Raw genomic sequence first — 24,276 nt, 5'->3', positions numbered from 1 at the left:
AGCTGAACCGGAGAGGATGCTAGTAATCTACCACTCAACATGCTAGAATATTATAAGGGAGTGCTGTGCCTTTAAGGTAAGTGGGTACTCACAGGGGTGGTAGGTGGATGTAGTGCTTACTTTAGTTAGAGAGTGCTTACTTAGAAGAGAGGTTTTGAGAACAAGTGCTAGGCTTATAATAAAGCGAGTAGACTGATTATTATAAGAGTAGAGCTTTCTTAAGGGAAAATTTGAAGAGCAGACTTGGTGGAGCCAGAAAAAGGTTAACCTTGTTTAACCGGCGCTGCGCTGTGCGCACAATCGCGGATTTTAAACGGGGAACTTCAAAAGAGCTAGAAATGGTCCAAAACAACCAATTACTACAAGCTCTTGTGCTGAGGTCACTCCTTCAGGGACAGATAGGCTGCTCAAGGCTCCCCACTCCCACTGGTGAGCAAAGAAACTTCCTTCTATCCAAGTAAGGCCATGGACAACACAGGAACTACACCACAGCCCAGAATACAGCAAATCCTGTATACTGGTCTAAAACTAGTCAAGGAGAGGCGGAAAAACAAGGATTTTTTTTGTTTTTTTTTTTGTTTTGAGATAGAAAGCACACAAATGCAGGAAACAGTAATAAATCAGTTACACAGGCTAGCACACTTCCCATTTTTTCTCAATCTCCCATATCTATCCAGTCTCATTTCCAACATGCTCTCCAGTTCTTCGAGTAAGCTGTTGTGTTTTTTTCTCTCTCTCGAGCATTTTCCTTTGAAACATTAGAAAAACTTTCACTGGTACAGTCTCTCTATGGACTTTATTACCAGAAGAGCAAGCAGCAGAATCTCCTTCTGTTTGATAGCTCAAATTTTGTTGGAAAAGTGTTTGTATTTCCTTCTTAGCATGTTATGCTTAAAAAACATAATAAAATAAAAAAAAATGTTGACCCTCCAGGGAAGAATATTCTTGAAACAGCTGAATTCAGCAGCTTCTCATACCTGATTCTTGGCATTCCTTGCTTAGTGGGCTACATTTACTCCTCCTCTGCCTGTACGGTGTATATTTTCTACAAATGCTCTACTGTCTCCCAATTTTAGTTGCTTTGTCCTTTTGCTACAGTTTTGTCAAAATCAATTTTTTTTCTGTTGGCAGGATTGCATTTTTACTATTAAAGGTCTAGGCTGCTTTCTCGTGCACAGGTTTAGAGCACACAAACAATATGCCTTTTCATTTAACAGCTCCTGCTTGTGGAATACCAATCCAGTTGCTTATTTCTGTTTTCATAAAATTAATACAGTCTGCTCCTTCCAGCTTGTCTGGTTCAGCAAAATCTCAGGTTTTCCCTATGTGCTCTGTCCTCTATTATTTTTTTAATCATCTCTGGAGCAGTCTCATACTCAGCCAGCCTTTTCTTCATTTTGATCTCTGATTATTGCAGTTTTGTCACCTCATCTGAATCGCTGTTTAAACAGTCTTCCATTTTTTTCTATCCTTTTATTTAAAATTGATATACTCTTTCAGTGTTTTATTTTAAGTAGCTGTGAGTGCATTTGACTTTTTTTTCCTCTAGGTTACTTGAAGTCATGTCTTGCACCAAAGCTGGATCTTGCACTGTTTTTTTGTTGAACAGCTGCATAATTCTTCCCTGTCAGTGTTTTCTCCTCACCTTTTTTGATTGATTTTCTTTCAGATTCTCTGAATTTCTTTTTTGCTGGCATCCGGGCAATGCACTTATTAGGCAGTTACTGAAATTTACCCCAAAACAGAAAATCACTAGCTCTGTTTTCTAAGTATCGGTTTTACCCAGAAAGACAAGTTCCCTGGCTCTCTTTTCTGAGTTTCTGTTTTAACACTGGGAAAGATGAAATTAAGCTGTTACTCAGTGTGCAGCTATCTTGGAAGTCTCGACAGCGAATACATTTTTTGAGGATTTTAGAGATGAGTGACAGGATAAGCCGTAGGTCTATAGATTGTTAACTCTGTTGAAGTATCTCCTTTGTGAAGGGCTGTAATAATACATTTTTTTCCAGATGACTGGGACAAAGTTTTCAGTTACTGACCAGTTGATCAGAATAGAGACAGGGTGGGGCAGTGCTTCTGCACTAATCTGTCCTTTATCATGGCTTATCTGCAAAGTGGTTTACCACTGTTTTGTGGTCACTGTAATTGATCAATGTTAGGTGTAGCTTATAAATCTGTAAGCACCCCTTTATCCGTGATTGTGGGATGCTGTCAAATGCCTTTTTTATACTCTATTCATGCCATACTTAGATTCTTTGTTTTTTTACAATTCTCCATTATGACTAACAACAAATAATGATCCTTTGTTCCATATGACTTTCTTTGTTTACCCTTCTGTTCTATTACCATGATTGAGTTTTCTTCTAAATGACTATAAACTCTGTCAGCATCAGTTCCAGTATATAGTTTATACATCATTGGAAGGAAAACTATTACTTTTAAGATAGCTTCCAGGTTCACTCTTAAGGAAGAGCATTGCTTTCCTGTTGTAAACCTGGATGATGCCTATTTGGGGTGGCTTACAAGTAGTTCTTACTTGGAGATAAATCTTCATTTAAAGATGTTAATCCTTTTAGCCAGCAATTAGGTAATGCATCTGGACCTGGGGTTTTCCAGTTAGGAGCTTTTCTTAATTCTGTTTCAACTTCTCCAGCCGTTACTTCATCCTATTTCATATCTTGTACATTTGAACATCTTAATGTTGCTTTTATTTCTTTTATTCATTCTTTCTGCATCTTTGTTGTATTCTCTCAGTGTCTTCATAGATATTTCTCCAAAATGTGTCTCTTTCTGTTTTGGTGGTGCTTCTATATTTATTTTATTTTGCATTTGTTTACCAGGAAGGTGCAACTTGGAAAAAGCCAATTTTCAGCAGAGGCCCAGGGAGAAATGCTCCACATGCATGTCTTTGTAACATGGAAGGAAACCGGAGTACCCGGAGGAAACTCACACGAATGCAGGAAGGACATGCAGATTCCACACAGAAGGCACTGCAGCACAGAATCGAACCAGAGAACCTCTTGCTGTGAGGTGACAACGCAAACCGCTGCACGACTGCATCCTTTGCTTTGTTTCCCAGTTCTCTATAAAACTCTTTTGTGTCATCAGTGAATTGCTTATTTTGTACTTTTCCTTTATATTTATCTGTGCATCTTCAAAGTTTTTCTGCCTGTGCTGTTGCCTTTAGTTTACTATATAGTGTACAATAGATCCTGGTCTGTTCTAATACTGTTGATCTGTTCGCTCTTCTATATTCTAACAATGACACTTCCTGTCTTAATTGCTCTATAGTTTTTCTGTTTGAAACTTCCATGATGGCATTTGATTTCTTCGCTTCCTTTCCCTTACTGCCCTGTGTTTTTGTGGTAAGACTTTATATGTTATTAATTTAGCTGCACAGTAATATATCCTATTTACTTCTGTTATACCACATGAATTTCTGTTAACAGTCTTGATTACTGTGTTCATTTATCAGACATTTAACATTTTGGGTTTTATTAACTTTATGTAATTATTTATTTCTTCAGTCTTAGTATGTCTATCCATCTCTACTAAAATCAAGCAACTCTTCCCTTAGATCATTTTCTTCTAAGCTGAGAGCATGTTTTTTATTGTCCATTTCCTGTAGACATTCTACATAAAATTCGAGAACATCTTCCTATGACATATTGTCTTCAGCTACATCCTGCATCAACCTTTGCTCTTTCACATGGATACTCATTAGCATATCACTCCACAACATAAACTGCATCAGAGTCGCTATGTTTCCTGTTCCTTCTCTTGTGCACCTCCAACTGAATCTTCATGTGGCAACTGAAGAGATGCTTCCTGTGCCATCTATTTCTCCTTAATTTGAGGATTCACTGTTACGCTACCAGAATCCTTCACTTTGCAAGTAATCCATAACTTCAATTTCTATTTCTTTAAGTTCTCCATTACTAATCCTCTTTTCTACGTTCACCCTTTTGTTTTCTTATTTGCTGTACTGCAATATTTTCGATATCTGGATGCCTCTGCCTGTATTTCTCTTCAAATATCTTTTGCACCACTTTTTTGTATGGATTAGTTTTGCTTTCTCCTGTGCATAAATATTGCACCATATTAAATCTCTTTTTCTTTCCCATGTCCATATTTTTTCTTCAGATGCCTTCTGCTTCACCTGTCCCTTGTTTAGTGACTCATTGTTCCATCATGCTGTGCCATACTCTGGATTAGCCTTTCTATACTAAATCCTTCACTACTCCGGTATTCCAAAACTTCTGCTTCTATTGTTCAACTTCTACTTTACTTATTTTTTCTACCTTTCCCTTTTATGATTTTTTTTTTGTTGAATTTTGAATTATTTTTATATCAGAGTGCCTTTGCTTGTATTTCTCTAATTTCTTTGGAGTTTATTTTGTATAAGCTAATTAGGCTCACTCATCCTTTACATGAATATTACACCATATCAGATCTCTCTCTGTGTCCATATTTCTTTTTTTTATACCTTTCAAAAATCTCTAGGTTTTTTTTTTTTTTAATATTTTCACATTTCCACGGTCACTTATTTCCAAACAGCCCGAGGTTTCTTGGCCTATGTAATGTTTTTCATGAATGTTATAGTAATGAACACAAATCTGCATTTGGAGCTTTTGACAATTTCTTTTGTGCAAGTATTTTTCCTTTCTCTAATTTTTCTCTCAATCTTTTTGAATATCTTCTATCTGGAAATTCTGAGCTTCTTGCATAATAATAATGATACATAATTCATTTCTTATCCTCAATAGTCCACTCTAACATCTTTATGCCTTTGGCCTGTCAGTTTTTGTGGATTACTACTTCCTTCTACAATAGAGGGCCATCCTGCCTCTTAGCCTGGCCTAACCCATTGTAGGAATGTTTCCATGTCATGAATATTCTACACAGTCATTTTTTCGAGTCCTGGCATTACTGAGCCTACCAGGATTGGGCACTTTTTTATCCTGGGACTTGTGCATCCAGCTCTCTTTTTTATTTTTTAGCCTACTTCTATCCATGATATATGCTATATAAAATACACTTTGTATATTGTTGTCTTGGTGAGATTTTTTTAAGAACAGGGTCCACCTCATGAAGGTACTCACCAAGACTTGGGGATGAATTCAATCCCAGCCATACTTGATTCCTCTTAGGCTGAGACATTTAGTGAACATCCAAATGGCAGTGCTTGAAATTAAAAATGACTGGCTCCCAACCTAAAGTGCAGGAACCTCCTGGAATGCCTATCTTTATGCGTCAGTAGACATACTTGAGGTACTCTGAGCACATCAAATTACCCTTCCTCAATAGAGGTAAGATGAACTGAACAGTCACCAACCAGAATTTGGTCCATTTGACCAATAGATTTAACTTACTTATATCCAAAATGGGACTGAGGTCTTCTGTCGTCTTTGGAAATTAAAAGGACCTTGAATAGGCCCCAGATCCTTTCTGTTATGCTAGGACCTTTCCTTTTAGATAACTCAGTTTAAAAGTAGCTTTTGGATTTCCAGTGTTGCTTCTCTCTCCTGAGTAGGTGGGACTTCTGGAAGGTATTTTTGATTTATGTTTGGGAATGAAGTAGCCAAAGGTAACAAATGAACATCCAGGCATCTGTTGTGATGGCCACCTAAGTTTCTGAGCGTACAGTGAAGCATCTCCCCCCACTACTGCCTCCAAAGCACAGTTGGGCAATTTTTCAGGAGTACTGAAACAGCCTCCATAAGTAGGCATCTTGGAAACCCTGAAATTGTGAACCAACTATGCCCCTTGGGCAGCATCCATTAAAGCTGACCTCCCTGCCTCTGGAAGCATGATCTGAGACCATCCTGGGAAAAAGACCATTATTTCTGGAAGAACATTTTTCGCCATCCTCTAGAATTCCTAGAACAGGCTTTTTGAGGTGTAGAAAAATGGACTCTTACAGCAGACAGTTTTTCCCATCCTTTTCATTGCTAGTCAGCTCATCTTTCACTTTAGAAACAAAACATTTGGTGCCATCAAAGGAAGCTTTTAAGAACAATGCCTTACAACAGTCTGAAAAATTGCAAAGGCACATCCAAGCATGTTGTCAGGTAGCATTGCTAGTGCCTGCAGCGCATGCTGTACAATATGCCAGGTTTGAAATAAGGCACATAGAAACATTGGAAAATGACTGCATAGTGGCTAGCTGACTCTCCAGACATTTTGAAAGCCTGTGGCCACCAGCTTAGAGGCTTTAGATACCAAATCCCTTTGAAGTCCTTCAGTGATTCAGTGATCATTTACTTAATATGGCTGAGGCATAGGTGCACTTGCCAAGTCCAAGGCCCTTGACTTCTGGTTTGGAGGATGGACCAAAGAGCTTTCTTCTGAAATTCCTTTCTTAGTGGCTGCAGCAAAGATGATTGCATGCACAAAGGGACCCTTACTCTAAAAAGATCTATCCTTGGGTGAAACTAGGACCCTATCTGTTTTTTGTGTGTGTGTGTGCGTACTTGATTCCACCATAGCTGTTTTTCTCCGAGGTCTCCTGGATACCACGTCAACAAGGGCATCTGGTGAGGAACTACCCAAGATGTGAATGGGACTGCGACAAAGGCCTCAAGGAAGATGGACTCCTCCAGAAAGGGGGCTTTGGAGGTTCAAACTCCTTGTTATCTTATAAGCTCCAAAAGGTCACCAAAGGAGGTGTACTCAATGTGAGATTTAAGGGATCCCTCTCCTTTGAGGGCAGAATCCTCATTCAGAGAGATTCCTCTATGGAATCCAAGTACTGCTTCTTTCACTGACTCTCCTCACATTGAACTAGTTCCCTACACATTTCAGGACGAGCTATCTCCCACCAGAACTGGACACTTGGAATCTCCACCCCTCTCAACAAGACCACAACTACTTCTCTAAGCAGGCTACTGTAAATGTGATGCTCCTCACAGTTAACTAGTTCCCTACATATTTGAGCACAAGCTATCCCCCATCATAACTGGATGCCTGGAACCACCACCTCTCTCAACAAGATCGCTACTACCATTATTACTCTTCTAAACGGGCTACTATAAATGTGATACTCCTCATAGTGAACTAGTCAAGCTAGCAGCAACTGGAATTCCTCAGTCTCATGCTGAAAAGTGGTGTGCACACTAACTCAGATGCTATAGGCACCTCCCACAATACCCACAAACAATCTGATTCTGCTTTAGTCTCTCGTAAAATAGCAAAGTAACAACACTGCATTCAAATAAAAAAAAATCCATTTATCACAAGAAAGTGCGAGTCAGAGGTCAACTAGTAAAACTCCTGCCTTTTAATCACTTTAGTGGCTCTCTGCTTGTTATAAGTGCTGCATTGACTTGTGGCATGCAGGGCTGGCTGATAGTTTCTTGTTCTGCTGCCTGGATTGCCTATTGGTTTCAATTTGCTCCATTTGAGCTTGTACCAGCTCCAGGTCTGACATCAAAAATGTGGGAGACTGTAGCTAATGCAGTGCCAGATTTTAACCCACTGTGTGTCAAAGGCCTTGTAGTCTTTGGGCTTGGCTGGCCTTGAATGTGCAACACTGAATGCCTTTTTCTACTTTTAAGTTTTTCCTTTTCATTCTTATTATCCTTCCCAATTTCTCTCTCCTTTCTCCTAGCAAAAACCTTGGAGGGAGAAGGCAAGGTAGTGCTGGGAGCAAAGGCCACCTAAGCAGCCAACAGCAAACCTTTAAGAACTAGCTTTACCCAGCAGTATGCTAATGCCCAGTACCCAAATGCCAAACACACCTGGCAATCTATGAAGAGATGTTCAGACCTAAGGCAACAAAACAGGGGACAATATATAACCACAATCCATATACTTACAAAATCCTGAGGCCTTGAGATCCATAACCAAAATACAGCAGCAGCTATCTTACTTGGAAAACACTGGAGCAACCAAAGTACAACAGCTATCTCAATAAGAAAACTCTTGAGCAACAATATTCAAACAGAAACTTAACACTAGAAGTAAAAATAGAGAAAACACTTTCTCGCTTTTTATTTTTGTTTTTTGAGGAGGCAAAACCAGAAACGTAAAAGTAATAGAACAAGCAATACATGCTAATACAAAACCCTCAGGAGATAAGAAGTTATTAATTCTCACAAAACCAAGATTTTTCACTTATCTCGGATAGGTAACAGAGCCTCATAACATGTAACCATTCTCAGGAAGTGGAAATGAGATTTGAGGAGCTTTAGGGAAGCATGGAATTATGGAAGAGGCAGAGCCTCAGAGCTAGAAGATCTGAAGGATGCTGGTTGTTGGTTCCGATCATCCCCCCAAGTCCCAAAGGTTGAGGTGGATAATGGATCAGATTTTCTTGAAGCAGATTTTCTAGCCTCCTGTAGCATGTTCTCAGGAAATATCTGCCTGCACAGTATCAAAATCCTATCATACAAACTGTCAGGTTTAGAATTTGGAACTTTAACTGAATGATAAAGCCCTTCTGTTGTCAGAGTAAGGCTATCTTGTGGAGTAACTTGTGGCATTTGTCCTTGACCTGGTAGAGAAGGGTGAAAGTACAGTTGTGTAAATTCTTACCATAACAGCAGATGTTGTCCTTTTAACTGTTGCAGTATTTATCACCTCTGGGATATCCTTCCAAGGATAGCCCAATGTCTGGCCAGTATATCAAGGCCTTTATTACCTAGGAGTGTCATACTTCAGAAGTATGCTCCCCTCGCAAGTGTACAGTATAAACGTGACGCACGTATGCTCTCAGTCCAGAACTGGAGTGCCTGAGAAGAACAAAGATCTCCAGTGGAAAGGAGAACATGTACATCCAGAAACAGGAAGGTAAGAAGAACAGCCATAGTAGAAGAGGAAAAGAAAATGGGGTAGAAGAGAAGGAGTGAATACTACAACAGTGAAAAGGACATCTACTTTTATGGTAAGATTTTACACAACTGTATTATGTCCTTCCCATATCACTGCTGCACTATTCATCACTTCTGGGAGAGTAAAAGTGTTAGAGTGAAGGCAGGGAGAAGGGAAGGCAAGGAGGTGACCTCGACAAACCCATGTACGATAGCCTTGGCAAAACCTGCCCTGGCTCTGGAAATGCCATCCAGTTTGTAATGTTTAGTAAATATGTGAACCAAAGACCATGCAGCAGCTTCAAGGATGAAGTTGGTGTTTGATTCCCTGAAGAAAGCTCCCAAGGAAGCCACTGCCCTAGTAAAATTAGCCCAAACACAAGCATGCAATTGCTTGCCATGAAAAATATAACAAAAAGAAATGGCCTTGGAAACCCAGTAAGCGATGGTTTGCTTAGAAATTACCAAACCAAATATTCTGGTATGAAAAGAAAGAAAAAGTTGATCAGATTTACAAAAGACCTTCGTTTTGTCTAAATAATATCAGACCTGTCTATGCAAGTCCAAGGTATGAAGAACCATCTCACTAGCAGATTATGGAGAAGGGAAAAAGGAGGGAAGCTGGATAAACTGATTAAGGGACAGCCACCTTGGGCATAACAGAAGGATTCATATGGACAAACACCCTGTCTCTCTGAAAAAACAAAAGTAAGGGACCACCATCAAGAACTGGAGTTCAGAAACTCTTCTGGTGGAGGTTAAAGCAACCAATAAGACAGTTTTCCAGGTGCAATGTTATAATGCAGCAGCAGGCTCAAAAGGAGCCCAAGTCAGTTTTTCAAGGGCAAAATTAAGATCCCATGAAGGAGGAATGTTTTTTTTTTGGGGTGGGGGGTCTGATATAAATGATGCCTTTAAGAAACTACTTGACTTCAAATTTAGAGGCCAGAGGAGGGTTCAGTGGCAGACAGGCAGAAAGTGATGACAAATGAGCTTTCTCTGAAGAATATGGTAAGCCAGATTGTAGCAGTTCACACAGGTAGGAAAGACCTAAGGGGACCCCCTCTGAGAAGGGATACTGGTGATGTTTATGACACAAGACAAAAAAAATCTCTTCCACTTGGACATGTATGATATTCTGGTAATTGAGTTTCCTGACCTCCTGCAGGATATAAACATATCCACTGAAAATTGGTGTTGGAAAGGAATTAAAAACCTATCACCCAAACTGTCAGTTGAAGAGCGGACAAGTGAGGTTGGAGAAGAGATCCACTGTTGTGTGTGAGAAGGTCCATGCATTGAGGTAATGTTTGATGATTGCTCCTGGCCAGATGGAATAAGAGGGGGAACCCAGTGGTGTCTGGGCCAAAAGGGAATCACCAACAAAATTTTTGGAGTGTCTTCCTTGATCATGTGAAGAACCTTGGGGGAAAAAAAGGATGGGATGGAAAGTATAAAAGTACATTCCCTTCCAAGAGATGGGCATAACATCCACTTTCCAATGCAAAGGACTTGGAACTCTGGAACAGAACTGAAAGAGTTGCCTATTCAGAGGGGAGGCAAACAGATCCACTTGAGGAATACCCCACTGATGAACTGTCTAGAAACACACATTTGTGCAGCATCTCATTCGTGAGGCTGTGTCCTGGACCTACTGAGAATCTGACAAAGATTGCTCTCTGAAGGTATGCAGACAGACTTTAGGGGCACCTGCAGATTGATGGCTATTTCCCAGGTTTGAAGGGCTGGTCTGCAAGGAAGGTAAAACCTTGTGCCCCTTGCTTGCTGATGTACCACATGACTGTGGTATCTGTAAAAACCTTCAAGGGACCTGGCACCTAGAGCAAGTGGAAATCCTGAAGAGCCAGAAGGACAGCTCTCATTTTCTTGATATTGATGTGATCTACCCACAGATGAGGGGACCAAAGGCTCTGAATCTTCAGGGTGCCAGAAGCAGTTCCCCACCCCAGCTTTGAGGTGTCCTTAAAGAGTTCCTGGGATGACTGAGGAGGAAGGAAACACCTGGATTTAGAGATACCTGTTGTGTCCACCAGTGAACTTCCAGTATGAGACAAAGGAGCAGAGTAACCAGATAGTCCAGTGGCAGTGCTGAAGCCATACTGATCTGAGATACCATTAAAACTTCCTTATATGAAGCCTGGTCCAGGGGATCATGGCAGTGGCAGAAGCCAAGAACCCCCAGAGCCATTAGAAACCCCTTTTTTGGAAGACAGCATGGGAAGCAGGGAAAGAAAATAATTTGAGAGAGAAACAAACCTGGTGGCCAGGAAAGGCTCTACCATTGGAACATTTTGTATCCTGCAGCCTAGAAAGATGTGGTCCTGAGATAGTCAACACTGACCTCTGAAGGTAGACCATGAACCCCAGACTGTGCAATAGAAGCTAGGAAGAATGAAGAGCCTATGCTAACCTAGTTTGGGATGGGCCTGTTGAGTGCAAACTCCAGGCTGTTCACTAGAAGCTGGGTAAAATGAAGATCCTACACTAGCTTGGTTTGGGATGGCACCTGAAGCAAGAAGCCATCCAGACAGGAAAAAATCTGAATGCCCCAAAGCCTGCAAAAGGCAAACACCAGAGAAAGGCATTTGGTAAATACCTTTGGGGCCACTGAGATGTCAAAGGGCAAAGCAGAGAACTGAAAATGAGAGGTAGAAACATAGAAACGTAAACATTTCCTGAATAGAGGGTTGGACAGGAATATGAAGATAAGCGTCCTTTATGTCCAGGGAAACTAGAAAGGCCTGGGGAAGCAACAGAGGAAATAGAGTCTGAAGAGAAAACATTCAGGCTGAAACTATAAGTATTCAGAAAAGAAAGATTCAGGACAGGTCTCAAACACCCATCTTTCCTAGGGGCCCAGAAATATTCTGAAATAAAATCCTAGACCCATTTTGGTCTGCGGAACCGGCTGAATGGTACCCTGGTCTAACAAACCCTGCAATACTCCTGGAAAGTGAGGAAGTTGTTCTGTAGGATGTTGAGGGATACTGGAGGAGGGAAGGGTTTCCAGGCCATAAAGTAACCGTGCTTGATAATGGACAGAACCCAAGAGTCTGTGGTAATTATTTGCCAAACTGGGTGAGACAGAGAAAGCCTGTGAGACAAGGGAACCTGGCCAACATGTAGGGAGGGTAGACAGATGGCTGCAGACTTGCCAGGAAAGTACTGCTTTTGTGACCTATGCATTTGAGAAGGCTCATCAGAAAATAGGCAGTCTTGCTAGGAGACAGTTATTCTGAAACTTTTGAATGGGAAAAAACACAGATGTGCTTCAAACCCTTCATGACCTTACTCTGATCCTGCAAGGTCATAGAGAGCTCTGTCACAGCAGTGCCAAACAAGTTTCAGTTATCCAGAGAAGCATCCAGGAACTTTACTTTATCATCTAGCAAGGCTTGCAGGCAAAGCCAGAAATAGTGCCTCATCATAGAGCTAGAAACAGCAGCCCTAGAGGAGGTACCCACTGTTTCGTTTCTGCACTTTATGGAGTAAAAAGCGACTTAAGAAGTGGAAACTAGTACAGAAAGAGATGAGGCCTTACCTCAGACTCAGCGATGTCAGAGACAATCTTCCCAATCTAGGACAGAAGAGACAAAACGTATCTTATCATATGGGTCTGGTAATTTATAGCCCTAAAGGCTAAGGTAGTAGAAGTGTTTAATCTTCCCCATGGCTCTACTGTCCTTGTCTGAGAGAGGGAACTTAGAAGGCAGCAGCAGTGTAGAAGGCTATCAGTAGTCACAGAAATCAACACTGGATCAGATGAAAGGCATTTGTACAGAAGCTTGCAGGCATGTGGAACCTTATAGAGCCCGTCAGACTTCTTAGGGGCTGGATGTTGGGAGTCTTGTGCCAGGGAAGCAGCCAAGAAGGTATCCAACAGAGCAGTCAGCACAAGAGAGAGAGAGCAGAAGGTTTAGGAGAGTCCATCTGTAATAACTCATAATACCTTTGCTGGACATCAGATACCTGGGACCAATCTCATTTAAAATACTCCATCACACACAGAACCCTATCTCAAAAGGAGGAGCTATCTTTTGGGGGGAGTTCCACCAAAGGAGAATCAGGACTGGTATACTCCTCCTCCTCTAACCCGTAGTCTAATGGAAACAGCAACTGAGAGAAGACTAAATGTTCAGCATCAGAGTCAGAATCCTTATGAGGACAAAAGGGCTCTTGTCCATTTGGGGATAGAGGACCAAGGAAGTGCAGGAACCAATACTGCCTGAGGAGGCTTGAATGCCAAAGCACTAAACAAGCCTAAGTAAAGTAATGCTATTCACTTTGTGGATCCCTGGTAGCTGAAACTTCATATTCAGTTTTCTGTCTTTTCTTCAGTGGGACATCCACCCTCACAAAACGTGGTGGGGTTTGGACCCATACCTGGATTTGATCATGGTATCAGTCACCTCTTCCCTAACAAGGATCTGAGGAATCCCCTTTGGCCCCTTGGTGATAGATAGCTGTAGTTCCCTATTAATGCCCATGGCAGATATCTGCAAAGCCTCCAAGGATGTATGAAAAAGCAGATTTTGTGCTGGTGTCTGAGAAGGTTGCTGCAGAAGAAACATATGGCAATACCAGACTGTACTCGGGTATTTCCTCAGAGAGATGTCTGGTGGAAGCTGGACAGCAGCAGGCTCAGGCCTAGATTTCTTAGCCTTCTTCTTGAGCAACAGCTATACCTCAGGGTGAGTGGATTCTGCCACTGTACCTTGGGCTAACAGCTCGAAACATTGGTTCTCAAGATAAATGGAAGTAAGAGGGCTACATAAAGTCTTGGGCATAAAAGCTTGACAAACGGAACACTGAATGTGGTTGCGAAATTCACCCAAGTAAAACAGCCGGGTCTATATCACTTCATTGAACTTATTACTTATTAAACACCTCTGTCAAACTCACTTTTTCAAAACCCCTTTTTGTCAAAATTTTGTGATTTTTGTAACAATCAGTAGTTTGACTACCAGGTCTTTTCCCTGGGAAAATATTTGCTAAAATGATCGTTCAACAAAAAGGGGTTTCAACAAAGTGAGCTTGAAGAAGAGGTATTCAATAAATACTAAGGTTGACGAAATGATGCAGGCCCAAATAGGGGCCTATTGAGGCAGTCCTTATGGGGAATCTGCCTTCCAGACTGACATTTCCCTTCCTTGGATGACATGCAACTCACTGCAAAATAGAATAAAAAAATGAAAGAGGAACCCCAATGGAGTACTTATCTTGAAGACGAAGGCTTGGAATAACAGCAAGGTGGAAGGTATTCAGACCGATACAGGATAATGGTGCTCAGACTGACGATAATGAAGTTCAGTACTGAGAGTACATACATCACTTGTAAGCCCTACACTTAAGTGGGGAGCCTGCCTCTGATGTATGACACTTCTAGGTAATAAAAGCTTTGATAAACTGGACAGACATTGGGCTATCCTTGGCAGGGGATCCTAGAGGTGATGAATACTGCAACAGGGATATAGAAGGACATCCAGTGTTGTCTGGGACAAACAGGAATCACCATCAGCCTTGTGTTGCCCCCTCTGATCCTGAGTAGGTCCTTGGAATCAGGGGAAAGGGAAGAAAGGCATAAAGGAAATCCTCCTTCTAAGAGACCGACATGGTCTTCATTCTTCAAGTTCTTGGGAACTCTAGAGAAAAATAGTCTGAGCTGCCTGTTCAGAGTGAATGCAAACAGAGCTATTTGGAGACTCCCACTGACAGATAATTTGTAGGAAGCCCTCTATTCAAAATCAATTCATGAAGGTCTGCCTTGGATCTTGCTCAGGTAATCCACCACTGCATTCTTCTCTGAGGGAATGTCAGTCATCTGAAGAAAGACATGGTGTTGAATGGTTATCCCCCACGCTGTAATGGCAAGTCTTCAGAGATATAATTTTTGTCCATTCCTGCTTGCTGACATAGCACATCACAGTGGTATTTGTCTGTGAGGATTCAGAGGGTTCCCAGAGACCAACAGTAATTTAAATATTGAAGGGCTATGATGATGGCTTTTCATTTCTTTGATATTTATATGGCTGTTTCTGTTCTGCCTTGACCACACACCTTTTTTACTTTTATGTTCATAAGTGCTCCCAAACCATGTTTGAACTTTTTGGTAAGGAGAAGGAGCCAGAGAGGGAATTGTGGGATTGAGGGATATCTGGTGGATCCCACCAAATGAATTCCTTATTTACAGAGGGCAATAGAGAATTTGGAAAGTTCAAGGAGTGGCAGTCCTTTGCCAAACAGACTTGAGATATCACTGAATCTTCCTTATATGGAGTCTGCCAAAGGTATCATTTCTATGGTGGAAGCCATGTAACCCATGCCTCTCAACATCCCTCTCTTGCTGAGGGAGAGAGAGAGACTGGAAAGATGGAATTAGAAACCTGTATTTTGTCCTGAGGAAAGGATGCCATTAAAGAAAAAGTGCTCAAAACACAACATAGAAAAAAAAAAACGGATCGTAAAAATGAAGGAGGGACATTTTTTTTTTTTAAGTTCTGTGTGAAACCGTGACCTAGAAGGTTAGTGGTGAATTTGAGATCTTGAAGAAGCTTGGCTATCAAAGAGAATTGGAGAAGATCATCATTCAAGTAGGGCTAACATGCATATTCCGGAACCTGCAGAACACTATGACAGGAGAGACACATTTTGTAAATACCATTGAAGCTGTGGAAAGACCAATAGACAAAATGGATAATTGAAAAGGAATGGAATTGAAATTGCAAAACTAAGCTTTAAAACTTTCCTGTGATCTGCCGGACTCAGAATATGAAGGCAAGTGTCCTTGAGGTCCAGGGTGATCAGGAGAGTCTTTGGAAGGATCACAGGAAGAAGAGCTTGCAGATACTGTATCTTGAATTTTGGTACCAATGAAAAGATGTTGAGGACTTGTATTTCCAGAATGGTCCTGCAATAGTACTCATTTGCCAGACCACAAATAGTCTTGAATAAAAGTTCCTCTGCTGGAGGACAGTTAAACTCTGTAGTTTCCCAATGGTATAACTACTCGACAATAGATAACAAGGTGTTCTTGGTTTGGGTCACTAGAGGAATGCCTAAATTAAGAAAAAAATCTTAGTTTGTAACCTTCCTCTATGATGTTGAGGGCCCACTGATTTCAAATTATAATGTCCATACAGGAGGTGACTAAGGTCTCCTTGAGAGATGATGATGTTATAGGCCAAGATGAAATGGGTGAGGCAGATCTTCACTATCCCTCTCAACTGTCCAGATTTTTGTTTTGCCCCTCATAAAATGTGTGTTTTTCTGGCAAATCATTGAGGACTGAAGTCACTAAATAATGCCAGACAATGTTATTGCGCCATCTAGTGGCATTATTGAACTGCATCATGTATACAAATTATAGCTTAGCAGATCTCAGTGTAAGTAATGGTACAATAGATATAAACTAATTTAAACCAGGGGGGCTTGACGGTTCCAGGGTAACTTGCCACCAAAGTTCGTTAAACTCTATTTTCTCCTCCCATAGTCCACCCCTAATTTCGTTTTGTATTTGTTCCAAAACAAGAAAGATGAAATCTGCTTTTAAGCATACCTTTGTGTGTTTATATAAAGTGTTGGTTTCCTTTTTGTTCAAAATGTCATTTATGTTCGTATTCAATAATGCCACTAGATGGTGCAATAACATTGTCATGAATAAGTTCAACAGTTTTTTTTTTATTTTAATGAATGTATTTAATGAATATATGAAAGTATTTATGTAATAATATATTTTTAAACAAATGTTTTAACTTCACTATTTATTCACAAACAATTTAGTGCAATATATATTTGGTGGTTTTTAAAAAGTTTTTTTGTATGCTGCTTCATGTGGGTATTGGAAGTGATTAGTTTAAACATTTTTCAATTATTTATTAAATAATGTGATTGGTTTATTTATACAAGTGAGGATATATATATATATATATATATATATATATATATATATATATATATATGGTAAACTGATACTATTAAGGTCATCTGATAAAGTCTTTATGAAGAGAGACGAAAACTCTGGTCCTACAATTGCGTTTGTGTGTTTATGTAGTGAGTACAGTTTGTGGATTGTGCATTAAACTTTTTTCAAGTCACCTCGTATTTTCCATTTTCTGAGGGACCTGCATTGTGGATTATAGTCAGAAAAAGACTGCCTTATTAAGGAAGGAATATTTAGATGCTTAAAGTCTGATTTAATTTTATCCTGAACTGTCTATTTAGTCAGCGTTTTACTATGCTGCTGTGGTTTCTGTTCTTTCCAAAAAAAATGGAACTGGCTTGAAAGGACAGTTACATTGAAATTTAGGGACTGAGGAATGAAAAATCTGCAAAAATCTTGCATAATCTTACTTCTTTCCTACACATTTATAAATCTATAGCAGCTGCAGGATTAGAGATATTTTTGGCAACCATCTGAAATGTTGGGACTTGGGTTGGAAAGTCCCAAAATGTGGAGACTGAAAATCTGGACCTTTAAGTCCAAGACTGCCATTTCTTAAAATATTCTCTTTTCTCTGAGGTATAGCTATCTAAGAGTTACCACTGATAAGTTTTTTTTTTGGGGGGGGGGGATGTTGCCCTTCCGGAAAAGCATGATTAAAGGAGAAGATATGCTCAAAATGCACTCATCTCCTGTACATTCAAGTTTTTGTGCTTCTATGTCTACAGGAGCATCCAAAAGTTTAGAATTGACATCTCCTGGTAATAAAGACTGCAACCTCAACCAAGGGTGCTTTCTAAGAACAAACCCAGTAGCCAAAGCTCAAGAAGATGCATCTGCATCATCATAATTGCATTAGAGTATCTGGCTACCTGAGTAGATACGTCAAAAATTGACAAAATGGAAGAGTTATTGTTTGACACAGGAATGTCTGACACTAACCTGTTCATATCACGCAGAAGACACAAAAGATGCCAAATCATGTGGGTTTGTTCGCTGATGGTGTGTAAAGAAAGTGCAGCAAAAGTCTACATTTTCTTTCCATACCCTTGCCATGAGGCAGGGCATTAGCAAATGGAAGCAGATTAAGTAGATTTATCCAACTTTATGGAAATCACTGCTGGATGTGTGGAAGGATTTTTGCAAAACTTGTGAATATCAGTTTTGTCAGCAGCTGGTTATAATCCTAGATTCAAATACACTGTGGCAAATTTGCCTTGTAAGACCTCTAACACAAGAGGAATTGTAGAAGACTTCAGAACACCTGTGCCTAACAAGTGATGATACTTTCTGTACAACAGGCACTTCTTTTCCCCTTCCAATAAAAATACATCATCAGTTTTTAAAATGGTGTCACCAAAAGAAAGTTCAAGTTGAAAGTCAGGAGACAAGAGCATCCTCCCATCCTCTGACTCAAAACAAATAGGAAGGTGAATCTTTGATGAGTATGCCAGGGATTCCACTTCTGATTTAGAGTCCTTTTCTTCAGAAAGAGATTCCCTAACCCTTTTATGAGGGGGAAGAAAGGAAAAGAAAGGAATTGAGGAGGTTTTATAGACATAATAGCCCTGAAAAATCCAAGGGAAAATCATAACACTTTTTGAGGTCTCTTAGACGTAGAAGGAACTAAAAGTGAAGTGTGTTTAGTTTTCTTGAGAACAATTTGCAGAAACATACCATAGAGAATGCAAGTCCTGATATATCTCTATAAGGGTATCAGGAACTTACATATACACTAAGATTTGAAGTATGCTCGAGTCACTAAGATTTGATTTGCTGGGGTTCCCTCTTCAGGCTTTAGAGGATTGACGGTCGGCTTGTACTGTTCCTTTGCTGGGAACATTTTTATAAGGATGACCATTTAATCGGTCAACATGCTGTGCCTTACTGGGGTCATAATAGCAGGAGAAAAGTAAAACTGGGGGGTCTGAGTGCTCACAAAGTACCACAGCAGAGATTTCCAGGTCCAAATGGACAAAATAAGCCTCAGAAGGTTTTGACTTCTTCAGCTTGTTTTGTTGCTGCTGAGGGATGTCCCACTGTAGAGATTCAAAGGCCAGACTATCACAAGAGCTCCTTTCGTCTTTCATTTTCTAAGCAGATTTTAAGGGAAGATAAGCGAGTTCTGAAGGTTTTAGGAAAGAAGGACTTACAAATAGGATAGCTCTTATAGTCATGGCTAGGTCCAAGATGAGAAACACTTTGTGCAACTCTCTCTATGTGGTGTCTCCCTCAGCCACATTTATCCTTCTTTGCTGTCATGAAAAACAAAACTTTTCACAGAGAAAAATAAAGAACAAGAAGGCTCCTCAACAGGGATACTTATCTGTCCACATGCAATGTAAAATGGCACAGGCCATATGGCTGACAGATTGAAGTGAAAACATAACTCCAGAGTTCAGGCAGACAGCAAGAGAGATGTTCAATCATATTGATCACTGCTGCAGTAGCCCTAGCTATATGGGTTATATTCTGGAAGAATACAACAGCTGACAAGCTTACAAAGCTTTAGGGAACCATCCATTCTCCAAAATCATCAGTCAGTTCAAGCTGAGGTGATTAAAAGACAGGTTTGGGCACCAAAGTCTTCATAGCTTCCGTACATCTGGAGTATGGTCCTCTGCAGGCTTTAAAGGGCTGACTGTCGGTTTGTGCTATTCCTTTGCTGGGAAGAACCTTCTACTTTATAAAAATTATTTTATTGTACTTTCGTGTTTAGGAAAATTTTTAATCTAGGAGTGCATGGTTTAAAAGATTGTCACAACTTTTAAATGGGAGAGGTCTTTTTTTTAGTCATTTTTAAAAGTAGTTTAAAATAATTGAAAACTTTTTTTAGTGGAGAAACTGTTTATTTTTATTTTACATTTTGAGGCTGGCAAAATATTTTTGGGTGTTTTTACTGTGTGCGTTGGTGGAAAAGTGACTTTTAAAGACGACCAGCTTTTGATGCTTGTTCTCCATGGGAAAGAGGCAACATTTTCTGCTTGACCATGGAATAAGTTACTGGTCCTTCTTCCAACCACAAAAGGAAATAGTTAAGCAAATAGCCTTTGTTACCACAGGAGGCTAGTAATTTGCCTCAGCTTCAGGTGGGTGACTCTGCTGTAGCCATAGCTTGTTCTTGGAACCACTCATCTTGTATCTCGGATCCCTCTGGTGTAACACCTAAAGCCACTATGGACCGGGGTTAGCCAAGTCCTGTGTAGCTGCTGGGGTTCCCTCAGTGAGGAAGGGAGAACCAGTCTGGTCAGTCCTGGAAGAGGGAGTAGGAAAGGCTTCACTGTTTAGTCAGAATGCTGTGCCCATCCCTGGGGAAGCTGCTGCACTAATAACACTGTTTCCTTAGAGAGGAGTAGTTTAAGGGATATGACTCTGTATTAATTCAGGATTTTGATCCTTCTTATAATGTAGCTTCTGTTAAAAGAAAGGATACCTCTTTTCCTAAAGAGACTAGAGTCTTAATCCGCACAAGAATATGAAGGGGAAGATGCAGGGTTTTCTCTTTAGTTTTCTGTCTCAGGATCACAGGAGAGCTCAATTTCTGATTCTTCCTTGTGTGTGTGTGTGTGTGTGGGGTCTTGCTCTGCAACTATTTCTAGAATGTGCCAATGTTTCCAGTAGAACACGGAGTTTTCTCAGTTCCTCAGAAAATACCATGAGGCGATACAGAAGGAATTTCCAGAACCTTCACCCATTCCTCTAGTTCTGTCATCTCTGGCAGATGTGTGTCACTGCCTGCATTTTTTCCGATAACCTCCTCCCTCTAAAAAGGCAGACAGACTGTATAAAGTTCCTCAAACTTTTTATGTTTGTACCCACTTTTCTCATACTTGACCCAGTAGCTTATTTCTGCTAAACATTTTTTTAATTCCAGTCCTACTCTGACTAGGATGGAAAGACTATTGATAAGTATGAGGAAAAAGTGCATGCTTCTGCAACCTTAATTTTCAGAATTTTGAACCGTCAGACTGACATGTTAAAGTTTATTCGGACGAATTTGTGACAGTATGAGGAATGTTTTGTCTGCAGTTTTATTCCTTTGAGGAAAAATCTGCTTCAAATTAGTTTTTTCCACTGTCCAAGTCTCTACTCATTGTTTACAGTGTATGTATGACTCTACTACTTCCAGGGCTACCACCACTGCTACTGTTTTGATGAGTTTTGCCTGGCTACATTCTCAAAAACTCCCAGATGATGTGAAAAATGAGATTTTAAATTCTTTGTATAGAGATTTAGTTTTCAGTTCCTTTGTTGCAGAGGTTATCAACAAGTGTAATGAAAGGAGTTTAAATTAATTTTATTTAACATTTGTTGACCAGGAATTCTTACTAGCACAGAGCCTATTTTCAGTGGAGGCCCGGGGAGAAATGCTCCAGACACGATTTTGAAATGTTAATACAGGGAAGCTCTAAAAATTTTCAGGCTTCCTTTTTCAAATTTTCTAAGGGATTCTCTAACCCCTCATCCAGGTTTGGCACAAAACAGAATAAAAAGTCTCAATAAAAAGCAAATGAACAGATGTTTTAGAAAAAATGGCAAGGTGGTTCCAAAAGGTATACCGGACACCCCTCCACCAAAACCAGGGACAGTCCAACAAGTTGCAATGAATATAGAAGGGACTTTGCACTCTCCTCCACCTTGGCAGTCTTTTCCCTTAGAGAAAGTCTGAATTACCACTTCTCTCTATAGCTACAGACAGATTTAAACAAATGGTTTCTGAAGATTATCCATCAAAGCTACAGATGGCAGTGGGATGAAATGCCTCCTTTTCCAGGGGTAATTCCTCTTCCAGCAAATCAGACTCATTTCTCTGTGATTTCATTATATTAAATTTGCTGATCTGGTCTGTTGGTTGTTTTATTTTATGTATTTGCTGTTTGTTCTCATTTCTCCCTACCCTTTATCACATGCCGTCCCCCAAGGAGCGACAGAACCAAGTTCATCCATCCCATGTTGGAAAAGGTTTCCATTCAAACATACTTTTAATATAAAAGAAAGAAAGAAAATGCTTGGAGACCTGTTCTGGATCCTTCTTTCCTAAACATGTCTGTAATAGCGCCAAAGTTTAAAATGCTGTCACTTCACAACCTGCTATATCTCCTTCCTCATTCATATTTCTCGGCAACACTAGATTTAAAAGATGCTTGTCATCATATCCTATTCATCCAGACTTCAGGCGTTTAAGGTTTTCTGTGCTTGGAGCACATCATCAATTCTCAGCCTTACTCTTTGTGAACACACTTGATGCAGTGGATAGTCCAAAGTGTTCAGCTCCAGTTATAGCTCACTACAGGCTACAGGGTATCCACATTTTTCCATATTTAGACAACTTGATTATCTTTGCAGAGTCTTTTTCAAAGTTTCAGGAATCTCTGACTTGGGTGAGAGATGTCTCTTGCACAAACCTGGATTCCAAAAGAACATTAAAAAGTATTTTTCACACCTCCACACAGGGTTGTGTTCCTGGGGTGTCAGCTAGACTCCTCATTTCAAAGAGCTTTTCTTTCACAGGAATAAACAGAGCTATATCCAGATCTATCTCTAACATTTTCTACTCATATTTTGGTCATTGCGAGGGAATACCTCAGAAATTTGGGTCTCATGGCATCCATGAACCTCATGATATCCCTGGCAAGACTCCACACAAAAAAGATACAATGGTATCTGAGGTTTTCTTTGCTTCTAGTACAAACATCCTTTGTCTTTTTAAATCCCAATGCTGGGATTTGTTAGAGATGGTGAACACCAAATATCCCTAGATCCAGGTCTCCCCTATTTCATCTCTGTTCCAAAGCAGTCACACACTGTAGACACAATGGACTTTGCTTGGGGAACAATATCTGGGGGGGGGGGGGACATCAAGGGCAGATGCAACCACACAAATATAAAACAGATTCTTGCCCTCATCAAAGCACTGAACTCTTTGAACCATCTTTTGTTCTTGGGACCTCTAGAAATTCTTACAGACAATACCACAGATATTACCAGGCAAGGAGGAACCAGGCTGTACCCCCCTTTGTAGACTAGCCATGTTTGGAATATAGCTTCTCAGCACATTCTCACTCTATAGGCATCCTGCATTGCAGAACAAAACTGCGAGACAGTCTGAGGAGGACAAGGGCAGACCCTCACAAATGGAAACTAGATCAGAGGGTCCTTCCAAAATTTGATCCAACTTTTGGGAGATCCTCAAGTAGATCTCCTTGGCTCCTCTCTGAACAATCAGCTGGCAAGATTTTACTCAAGGACTCCATTCAGGGAGGACTGGAAGACTGATGCCTTTTCTTTTTCTTGGACAGAAGTGTTCCTGTATGCTTTTCCACGTTTATCACCAACATCCAGGGTTAGTCTGAAGATTCAGAAGGACTCCCTAAAGATCATTACGGTGATTTTCTTCTTGTCCATATTACAGTTATTCTCCCTTCTTTTTGAAATGGCTATGAGTAACTACCATCAGCTACCTCACAAAATCAATTTTCTCACATAAGATGATCTGTGTTTGATATACCCCAACCCCAATCAATTTCAAATGACTACCTGGATGATAGGGTTTTAATTCCTTTTAGGTACCTGTTTACCAAATATGTGTGGCAGGTACTACCAGAAGCAAAAATTCCTATTAAAAAATCATACATTACCAAATTGAAAATATTTTCTAGTTAGTGCTAACAACATAATCAGCACCAGTTAACGGCTACTTGTTTCACTGTTTTTACAATATTTGTGTGAATTACTTTCCTGGCCTTTCATACTCCTCCATCAAGGCTTATTTATCAGCTATTTCAGCATGTCTGCTAAAGAATCCTCCTCTTTCAATGCATTTTTATGTCAAATTGTTCTTGAAAGGAGCTTTGCATAAGAGGCCTTCAAAAACCCATGGCCCTTCCTTGGGATATTATTGTATGTTAGAGAAGCTAACTCTTGGTCTGTTTGAAACAGCCAACCTGGCTGACTTGAAGTTCTTAAAATGAAAAGCTGCTTTACTGATTGCTCTGACCTCTTCAATAAGGATATCTGAGTTGCAAGCTCTTATAGTGAACCAATCTAATTTTCCACTGACAGGTTTTCTTTGAGAACTAATCTTTTTATGGCTAAAGTGATATCAAAGTTTACTTTAAGCCAAATTATCCAGCTTCCCATTTTCTTTCCTGAATCTAAAACATTTTTAGTGTCTCACTGCTGTTTTTTTTGCTGTTTAAATATTTTTTGAGTGTTTCCTGCCTAAATTAGTGTAGCTAGAAGCTGTAGCATAGATCAGATACAGGTTTGCTGCATCTGGGTTTGTTTGTAGTGGCTATTGTATAGTCTGAGCATATTTTCCAAGCCAGCTTTGATTAGAAGGGTCCTTCTGCACCCTTGTGAGAGAAAAGTGTGCTGATTAGAACCTGTCTGGTGAACGGTGATTGTTCTAGGGCTTGGAGTAAGCACCCTCATTGGTTATTTTGAATTCTTTAGCTTCTGGTATTTAAGCCCCAGATTTCAGCAGGTTTCTGCTTGTTTGTGCAT

This window comes from Protopterus annectens, chromosome 1.part0 (genome assembly GCF_019279795.1).
Source record: "Protopterus annectens isolate FY-2018-M chromosome 1.part0, PAN1.0, whole genome shotgun sequence".
NCBI classification, from domain to species: Eukaryota; Metazoa; Chordata; order Ceratodontiformes; family Protopteridae; genus Protopterus; species Protopterus annectens.
The sequence above is the reverse complement of the archived record's forward strand: the minus strand, read 5'-3'. Positions refer to the sequence as shown.